This window comes from Chlorocebus sabaeus, chromosome 3, assembly GCF_047675955.1.
Source record: "Chlorocebus sabaeus isolate Y175 chromosome 3, mChlSab1.0.hap1, whole genome shotgun sequence".
In the NCBI taxonomy this organism is placed as follows: domain Eukaryota; kingdom Metazoa; phylum Chordata; class Mammalia; order Primates; family Cercopithecidae; genus Chlorocebus; species Chlorocebus sabaeus.
Genome location: NC_132906.1, coordinates 72161206 through 72171961, shown reverse-complemented (window position 1 = coordinate 72171961; position 10756 = coordinate 72161206). Strand labels below are relative to the sequence as shown.

Here is a 10756-nt window from a genome sequence, read left to right as displayed (position 1 = left end):
TTGTGTTATTTAAGAGAATATCCCTGTTTTTGGAAAAGATATCTAAGTGTTTGGGAGTGATTTTGCATCAGTCAGAGTTCTCCAGAGAAACAGAATCACTAGAATTAACTGGGAGATACACAGTAGAATTTGTTTCTCAGGGAAATCTGATTTTGCTCTAAGGCCTTCCGATTAGATGAAGTCCAAGAAGATTAAAGAGAATAATCTCCTTTATGTAAAGGCAAGTGACTGCAGGTATGAGCCACATCTAAAAACGACCTTCGGCACAATACCCCTGCTAATTTGCATGCTTTCCCTACATTGTGAACTCTCTCATGAGTCAAATTGACAAATGTGCTCCTTTCATCCTTTTGTAATATCCCTGTATTATTGAATGCTTTATATTATGGGATGACTGGCATTTATCTCTAATACATTCTGTGCTTCTTATGGGAGCTAATGCTTAATCTTTCAAGTATGTACCCCAAGCACAGCATCAGACACAAAGGAACTGTTTTGAATAATTATGAAATAAATGGATGTTTATAGATACGTGCAAAATAGTCTGTAAATGCCTGCACATATCTTGGTCAGTAATTAAATTTTCATAATTTCATTTTAAATGTGCATAAAAGTATTACATATTATCAAGACATGGTTGATGAACTAAGAAATCATAATTTCAGGACACTGAGTTGCATAGTCATTTTGGGTTAGTAAGTTTTGCTTAAGTCAGGGATATGTAATTAAATGATAAACAACATAATATTGAACTAAGTTGTTAAACATCAGTTTGGAGATATAAATCAGCAGTAACTGGGTTACTTCAAATCATCATATAAAAACCCATATGAACAGTACACATTGTCATCATTTTACAATATTTCTATGAGACAAGGTGATTAGAAATGCTGTTCTAGACATTTTTGTGTGTTATGGATATTACACATTAATAATTTTATCAATATTATGGCTGTAAGGGTTAAATAGTTTAGTTGTAATATTGTTTTGTTGCCTTACAACTTGCATATCCTTAGGGTTAAATCAACATAATCTTAACATCATTGCCTAATCACTCTTGCAGTTTTTTTCATTACACTTTTGTTATGTTTCAATAATGATTTCAATCTTTTATATCTAATTTTATAATACACTTGCAAGGTAGTTATTTCTGTTAATTATTTTTAGATGAACTGATTGATTGTCACAGAAGTTAATTAGTTGCCTTAACTTCTAATTATTGCTATTGCTGCAGCCAGGAATAGAATGCATGCCTGTAAAACTGCAATCCAGTCTATTTCCTGGACACCACACTTTGATTTTGTCTTTGTTTTACCCATAAAATGGATTTACCTACATTAAAAAATTATATAAAGTAGTTTACTGATAAAGACGTGAGAATTATAGAAATAAAACACAAAACATTATGACAGATTCTTATTTTAAAGAAATCGAGGCTTACGGAGGCTTTACAAGCTAAGTGGCAGAAATTCCTGGACTAAAATGTTTTTTCATTACTTGGAAATTTTTAAGGGGCAAACAAATTACACTTGAACATACTTAATGCCAAATATGTTAGCCCATAAGCCACACTATTTTGTAATCGTTAAATATGATGTTGAATTGATTATCTACCTATTGCCTCTCAGCAACAGTTCCACCCTGAATTCTCTGCTCTCTCAGGCTAGGAATGGAGTTCGAGTACTCTCTTCTCAGACTATTTTGCTAGTTAGTGTGCTGAGGTTCTGTCTTCACAAAGCATTGTTCAGACATTTGAAGGCAAGGAGAGGGAAGAAAAGGCCTCATTTCTTCTTGGTTTTAGGTCTGTCAGCATTTTCCTAGCTTCCAGGTTTGTTTGGTGTTTTTTCACTCTGTGTTTTGCACTTCAATTATCAGATATGTTGAACAGAGAGACCCTGGTGTGAGCAGTGTGAGCCAGCTCTGTCTCTTCAGTGGGCTGAATCCAGGACATAGGTCAACGGGACGCTTTCTCCAACCACTCATACTTGGTGACCTCACTTTTTCGTTTTTGTTGCTACTCAGTGGATCGTGGCTGCTTACTGTTTCAATCATCTATCTTGATTTCTGCTTTCAAACAAAAGTCTAACCAATTCCCTGTATTCCAGTCACTAAAAGGCAAACAACTGAGATTATCTTATACTCATACAATATTTTGACCAGAAATATTTCATTTGAAATCTGAAATCCAGTAATTATTTTGTTTCTTCATAAAGTATTGTATGCAATTTTGTTTTTCTGTTCTCAGGGGAGTAGAATTTAATCAGATGTTGTACTTCTGTTGGATAACCTGTAATGGGACAAGCTTAGTGACTCCTCACATAATGAAACACGCAGCCGTAACAAAACACATAGCTAGAAGCAGCAATAACAGTATCAGTCACCTGGGTTTTACGATACAGGGGGCACACAGTCTGCATTTTGGGTAAGAGGCGATAATCAGAGTTATAGTCTAGGTGGACAGGTGGTGGTGGAGTAGGCGAGGCAGTCAATGATTGATGGTTTATTGGTTTTCAGATGAGTACCACCAGTCAAGGAACTGCAAGAAGAATACACTGACAGAAAGGCCAGTAGACAGGGATAAGGCAACACCCCTCACAGCTTTCTTCAGAGCTGACTTTATCTTCTCACTAACACTCCTGGCTGGTTGCTATATCATGCTGGCTTCAGCTGGTCTGTGCTCCAGAGCTTGTATATCCTGAACTGTCAGTCGACCTAGCTGAACTCCAGCCAGTCTCAGCAGTGGTGAGTGATGCTGAGATTTTCCTGGGATGCATCGAAGTTGTACAAGAAACCATCCTGCCCAGGCCATGTTAACAAATGGGTAGGTTGCCAGGAAGGGTCTGTAAAATGGTTTCCATTTGGAAGAAGGGGAATGAATAGAATATTCATCCTCTTCTCTCGGCTAGAAGCCAGCTTCTCCAGCTTCATTTTCAGATAGAAAAGAAGAACCAGGAGCATAATTGATTTCCAAAGCTGCTTCCTTAGGAGACCAACACTAGCCAATCTCTGAGACTTGTGAGTGTCCCCCATTATGATTCTCTTTAAGCCACAAAAGATTTTAGAAAATGAGGCACTGGTTCTAGACAGTTATACTGTTGGAGCAGGAGATGTAGCAGAGTAAAGATTTCATCAAACCACCTCCACAAGAAGCCATAGTTGGTGGGATGTGATTCTGCAAGAACCTTGACCACATGCTGAAGATCAGATCTCACTGCTGTCATTAAACTGTCCTGTGCTACCACCACAAAGATGGATGGCTGGTCAACAGCCACAGAAACAGTCGTGATGTGAGCCTGAGTTCAGCCATAGCTTCCTGTGTGTACTGGCTTTCACTTTACCCACAAACTTGTGAGCATGAACGTTTTTGGGAGGAAGGGCATCAAAAGAATGCTCAATCTTAAAAGTAAACTTTCTGCGTGGTATCCAAAACTCCAAACTCAATGAACTGGGAGAAAAAGACCTGTTGTGGAGGCACAGGGGAGTCTCAAGGAGGTTAAGAACAAAGGTGACTCGGACGTGGGTGGAAGTGGTGTGTGGTAAGGGGGTAAGTTGTCAAATGCTGCATCTCAGGGCAGAACGTGGCTGTGTGGGACAGGTATCCAGGAAGGAGCGCGATCCTCTGGATCTGTGAACCAGGAATCCCATCCCCACCACCCAACCATGAGAGCTCAAAAGTCAGCGGATTGTGAGGACTCAGAGGTGCCAGTGTGAGTTTCGGACACAAGGACTGGCTCCAGCTGTCTGCTTTGAGTATCCCCTCCAGCGCCCACTTTTGCTCACTGACCCCAGACAAGGCGCAGAGAATGTTATATATATATATCTCTCTCTCATGTTTTATATATAAATATATATAACATGTATATAGCATGTCATATATTTTATTTATATATAACATGCTATATATGGAAATAATATACAACATATATATAACATGTTATGTATATAAATAATATATGACATGTTATATAAAAACACACACATATATATTTAAAAATTTTTGAGACAGGATCTTGTCACTTTGTCTTGTCTCAGACAGGTCTGACACTTGTCACCTTGTCTCAGACAGGTCTCTGTCACTCAGGCTGCAGCTCAGTGGCGCAAACTTGGCTCACTGCAACCTCTGCCTCCTGGACTCAAGCAATTCTCATGCCTCAGCCTCTCAAGTAGCTAGGACTACAGGTATGCACAACTACACCTGGCTAATTTTTGTATTTTTAGTAGAGACAGGGTTTGGCCATGTTGGCCAGGCTAGTCTTGAACTCCTGACCCCAGTGATCCGCCCACCTCAACCTCCCAAAGTGCTGGGATTACAGGTGTGAGTCATCACACATGGACAGTGTTTTATATTATATGGAGCGGGTTTTCTTTTTTCTCAAGCAAAAAGAGATATTTTGACTTTTCTTCATTGAAACGAGGCAAATAATAAAGTGTCATAAAGTCACAGTAATATAAATCTCACCAAGCAATTAGTTATGATATTTTAAACATTTCTGGTCATATATGTTCATCAGTGCTTACATCACAGACTCTAGCTTATCCTGACTGTTCCTTGTGTTGCTGCTGCTGTTCATGCTTTCCCCTCCCAGTTGGAGTGCCCTTTGTTTTCATCCTCTTGTACGCTTTGACCCTTCTCAAACTCAAAGGAAGTTAGCCTGAGGCCTGAACATGAAGCTTTACCTTTCATATTATACTCTTCAGAAACGTAAAGATATTTTATTACATTTTCCTGAAGAGTAACTGTTTCTCCTTTAATTGTATATATTTCGACATTTATCACGATTTTTATAAAGATGGCATACAAATTATAACTACAAGACCCATTTAGTCATATATTTTAATTCCTGAAATCACTTAGCTTCCCCTTTCATGTATTATTTTGAATAACACAAATATTGCTAAATATGTAAAAAGCAATGTGGCCTTTTATATCATCAACGCTTGCATTCAAAATACAACAGTGTCTTCTACTAAATGTAAGCATGAAACCAATCAACGAATTAAAACCAATTTATAACTGAATAATAATTTAAGGTGTTTAACTCAATCATAGTTCAACTTATTTACCTCTTCTATAAATACAACAAAAAGTTGAGTTTATCACAAAATACATTGCTAAATTAAAATTTGGGGATTTCCTTTCCAACATTGAAAAGTTTTAGTAAATTAGAAAACTAATCTAAACCACTTGAAGGTGTTCTATGTCTGTAAACACTAAAGAAAGCCTTATGCAAACTATCACAAGAAAAAAGTATTCAAATTTTAAGCAAAATAATACTCAATTTTTATCTTTTTACCAACTAACATTGATTTTAATTTTCTGTTTATAATGTTTATACTTCCAGCAAAACCCACAGCATATCGTTTTTGGACTACTGTATTTTCTTTTCATCCAGATGAGTTGCATTTAGCTCTAACTATCTCTAATGTGCTGCCAAGATATTTTAATATTTGTTAGATTATGTAATATTTAGAAAATGTTTTTCTCCCGAAGACTAAATTTCCCCATTAAGAATATGAACTTCAAAAATATATTTAACTTGTTACTTTTTCTTTTTCTCTATACGTAGTTTTTCCCATTTTTCACCCACAAGAAATGTTTATTAAACTTCTAGTATTATTACCTTTGTACATGCAACAGATATTGGTTGTTACTCATCACTTACAGCCTAGGCACTGACATTACAGTGATAAATGAAAGATACCACCCCCATGTTTGGCTTACAAAATTTGGGGAGCTACATAGAAAACATGAATATACACTTGATCATGTAATTTTAACTGTGATTACTTCAGAGAACACATGCAGAAATTTCTGATGCGGCCGGGCGCGGTAGCTCACGCCTGTAAGCCTAGCACTTTGGGAGGCCGAGGTAGGTGGATCACCTGAGTTCAGGAGTTCGAGACCAGCCTGATCAATATGGTGAAACCCTGTCTCTACTAAAAATACAAAAATCAGGGCCAGTCGCAGTGGCTCACGCCTGTAATCCCAGCACTTTGGGAGGCCGAGGCGGGAGGATGACGAGGTCAGGAGATCGACACCATCCCGGCAAACATTGTGAAACCCCGTCTCTACTAAAAATACAAAAAATTAGCCAGGCGAGGTGGCGGGCACCTGTAGTCCCAGCTACTCGGGAGGCTGAAGCAGGAGAATGGCGTAAACCCGGGAGGCGGAGCTCGCAGTGAGCCGAGATTGCGCCACTGCACTCCAGCTTGGGCTTTACAGAGCAAAATCACATCTCAAAACTCCGTTTCTCAAAAACAAAACAAAACAGAAACAAAAATTAGCCAGGCATGGTGGTGTGCACCTGTAATCCCAGCTACTCAGGAGGCTGAGACAGGAGAAACGTTTGAACTTGGGAGGTGGAGGTTGCAGTGAGCCGAGATTGCGCCACTGCACTCCGAGCGACAGAGTGAGACTCTGTCTGGAAAAAAAAAAAAAAAAAAAAAAAAAAGAACAAAGCTCCCTTCCCTTGTGTTACGTTTCAGGTACCCAAAACATAGTCCATCAATATTTTAAGACAAATGATTTTAAAAGGCAAAGTGCTGTTTGATTCCAAAGAATATAGAACTGAATCTTTTCTATTCAGAAAGAAAAGAAAACATCATCCCCCTATAGAAACAAGACAAATATACAAAATTAAAGAACAGTCTGGGAGATAAATTATATCAAAACAATAGCAAAATGTGAACAAAAGACATTTCCCAAGAATCGGTTCCACATGAATTAGTCTGAAAGTAATTTATCTGGCATTTATAAGATGAAGAGCTCTATTCAAGTTCAAGGGCTGAGGAACTGCTTGTTCCGAAAATTGACATATCTGAGTTGTAATTCGATGGCAGAGAAGAATTTGTATGGGTGGAAAGGACATTTCTGGGCGTATTTCAGGCTGGTGAAATGCAAGAAGGGGAAATCAAAGATAAATTGACAAAATAAACTTAAACAATATTACTGCGAGGTAGCAAAGGGATGGTTTTTCAGTTTGTTGCTCCTGCTGAAAGTGGCATTTCCTAAGAAGTAAGAATTACCTGTAGAATACAATAAAAATAAGCAGTTTTACATAGCAGTCAATATGTTTCTTACAAAAGCATGGGAAGCAAATTTCTTCCATCAGAGAAGCTCTGAAATAAGCAGCAAATGTGAAGATAATTCAGTAAAGAAGAGTCAGACCTCTTCCATTTGTATATATGAGGTAATAGAAATAACAGAATATATAGCTAAACTTACAAAAACAACATTTGTAAAGGCCCTGTACTATAAAGTCTCAGTGTAGATAAAACGAAAGCTGAAACATTGACAACAATGGACTCTGATGCAAGACTAGCAGAGAAGACTAGTGGAGAGATACAAAACAGAGTAGACAAATAATCGGCAGCAAGGAATGTAGCAGAAATTTTCCAAACTACACTTAATTTATAAAACACCTGAAGACTGTTTTTAAATGTGGATCACATAGGAATTACACTGTTATTATATCTGATTATGTGAGCTGTTAGTGTCAAACTGTTTAATTGTATATGCTGTATTTCAAATTTGTCGTAATCCTCAACGAAAAATAGCGGTTTTATAAAGTCTCAAATTTTAAAAACACTGACTTTTTAAAGGAGCTATATACTGAAGCAGGTAGATTAAGTAACCGATGCTAAAATGTTTCTAGTTAAACAATGCACACAGTAGCGTTTTGAAGAAGAAAATTATGCATAACAGAAAGCAGATATATTTTGGGGTAGAAACACACATGTTTATCCTAGGTGTTCCATTTTGGAAACTTCTTTGTTTTTGAGCCTCAATACCTTCAAAGAAGAAATATTTAAAATTGGTAATGCATACTTAAAAGTCTGAGGATCATATATAATATTTTTATCTTGAAAATAGAATATGCTGATATTGAAGTACGATATTGAGTATATAGAAAATTCAAAAATGTAATAATAGCAAATGGTATTAAGAAGCAACAGAACTCACAGGTTTCTGACTTTTGAACTGACTTACATGAAAGTTAATACTGCTCAAAACAGTATAAAAGAGAATGTGAATTTTATTATTTTAAGCCACTGCTTCTTAAGGACAAATTTGTCTTTTGATACAGTCTCTCAAACAAATGTAGAAATATGATAAATATATAAATAAACAAAACAAACAAATAAATAAAAGCAACAACAAGTTTAGGCTCATTTCTAAGCCTAAAGACAAACTTAAAAATTATTTTCATACAATTTTTGCTAAGCCTTCTAACCTAGTCCTGCTCTTTCATGTGACCTAGGTTATGAGCTCAGCAAGTGTCCAAATTTATAACTTTTCTCTATTTTTGGAGTATAGTTTTGCTAATGAAACTCAGGGGGGGAAAAGCTTATATTTAAGATATTTATTTGAGATATTTAGATTTTCAAAAATTTTTACAAGACAATTATCATTAAAGGTTATTTTTAAAATATAGCATCTACCTATTGTCAAAGTAGTCTCTCCAGGATTACCTATTGAACTATAAACCGAAAGAAGAAAAAACTTTCAGTCTCCAACACTTAATTTTTATTCCTACAATTTTGCTGTTCCAAAATTTTGCTTGTGTTTATATACTTCTATATTTAAGTCATGTATTATTCACATAGGCCTTAAGGGAAAACTGCTCTATTATCATAAAGGCAAAGTCCATAAAAACTAATTAGAAAATAATTACCAAGAAGACAAAGACATAAGAAATGTTTCAAGTTTTGAAAAATATCCCTTCCATATTTGTCTTCCATTTAGTTTTAGTAAGCTCAGGCTATTATAATAACATACTAGAAGTTGGGTGGCTTAAACAACATACTTTTTTTTCTCATATTTCTGGACATTGGAAGTTAAGAGTGTCAGCAGTGTCAAAGTTCTTGATGAGGACCCAGTTCTGGTTTAAAAACTTCTTGCGTCCTCAAATGGCAGGAAGAGTCAGCTTACTCTATGGGTTCCTTTCATAAGGGCATTAATTCCACTCATGAAGACTCCATTCTCATGACCGGATCACTTCCTAAGAACCTCACCTCCAAATACTATCATACTGGGATTAGGGTTTAAACATATGAATTTGGGAAGACGGGGGTACATTCAGTCCAGTGCAATTTGGTTATGAGTATGTCCTGGGAAATTCAATATTTAATGTTGATTTACTACAAGATTAAAATTTTGGAGTCATTTCCTCCTTTATATGAAGTGCACTCTAATTTTATTAACTTAGGAATTTGTCTTCCGTAATATTCCATTGAAGAAACAGGTAAGCCCATCATAAAAAAAAAAAATCTTCCATCGTACTTTGTAAAGGCACATCCATTTTGATAATAAATTGAACAAGTGTTTTAATTTTAGAATGCTAAATTTATCTCTATTGCCAAAGACAAGTTATAGTTTAAACATAAGATGATAATATTACCAAAAAAGATTTGATAAACATTTGGACCAAGAGCATACACATAAAATTAAAAATATCATTTCTTAATTTATGTAACATCCGAAGTAATTATATTTGTTTTGGCACATCAGCAAATTCAGAACTATGGTAGTGCCAAATGTCTGAACATTTTATAAAAAATATATTCTATATAATTAATAATATTAATAATACTATTAGTGATACCATATTATTATATATCTTATATAGATACTAAATATAAAATGTCTAAACATTTTATAAAGAATATCCTATACTCAGCCTTAAGCCAAAAAATGAAAAATAATTTTGGCAGGTTTCAGAGCTTTTTTGTGTCTACTTTTTGTTTGTTTCTGTGTTTTATAAATAACCAATTTTTACATTTATTTCTGGTTATCTTAGTTATCTTATTTATTCTGACTTACTATTGAGACTATATATCCCTATTTGGTGTAATAATATTTTAATTATTTTAGTTGCAACTGGTAAAAACCTTTTTTTTTCCAAATATATTTTTGATTACTATTTTTTACATGGTATGTATGAGTTTAATATGCATGAGTTTAAGCTTCAAAAGCTACAACAGGGATTTAGCTTAAAATTTCTAACTATGGCTGGGCATGGTGGTTCATGCCTGTAGTCCTAGCACTTTGGGAGGTCAAGGCGGGCGGATCACGAGCTCAGGAGATTGAGACCATCTTGACCAACATGGTGAAACCCCGTTCCTACTAAAATACAAAAAATACTAGCCAGGAGTGGTGGCCCATGCCTGTAATCCCAACTACTTGGGAAGCTGAGGCGGGGAAATCCCTTGAACCCGGGAGGCGGAGATTGCCGTGGGCTGAGATGTTGCCGTGGGCTGAGATGGTGTCACTGCACTCCAGTCTGGCGACGGAGCAAGACTCCGTCTCAAAAAAATAAAGAGAAAGATATTCTAACCATGACATAATATGTAGACATATTGTTTCTATCATTATCAGAATTTCCTCCCAGGAATAATGACTCTTTCCCATTATTAAATTCATATATTATAATCCCTGGTAAATTTTGGTATTATCAGTTACCTCTATCAAATACATTTTTCTTTGGCTGTTTCAGAAGTATTTTACTTTTGTTATTTAGTGATAAAAATATTTTTAAAAGAGTTCTCTTTATGTCATAAAGCTCTGTATTTTGGCTCATTTTTGTCAAATCATGCTATTGGAAATGCATTACTTCTATGGGCATTCGAATGGGTTTCCACATCATGTATATTTTATGATCATTATGTATTTTATGACCATTCTCTTTCATTTCATGTTTTAACATAATCACCTTAGCATTTCATATTTTAATTGAATTAACATTGATATATTTTA

The 10756-nt window shown here is 35.7% G+C and overlaps 1 pseudogene; it reads right to left on the bottom strand.

Moving 5' to 3' along the window:
* Nucleotides 1–2192: 2192 nt before the first annotated feature.
* The window catches only part of LOC103214875 (peroxisome assembly protein 12 pseudogene), a 120914-nt pseudogene continuing 112350 nt past the window's right edge, over nt 2193–10756 (bottom strand).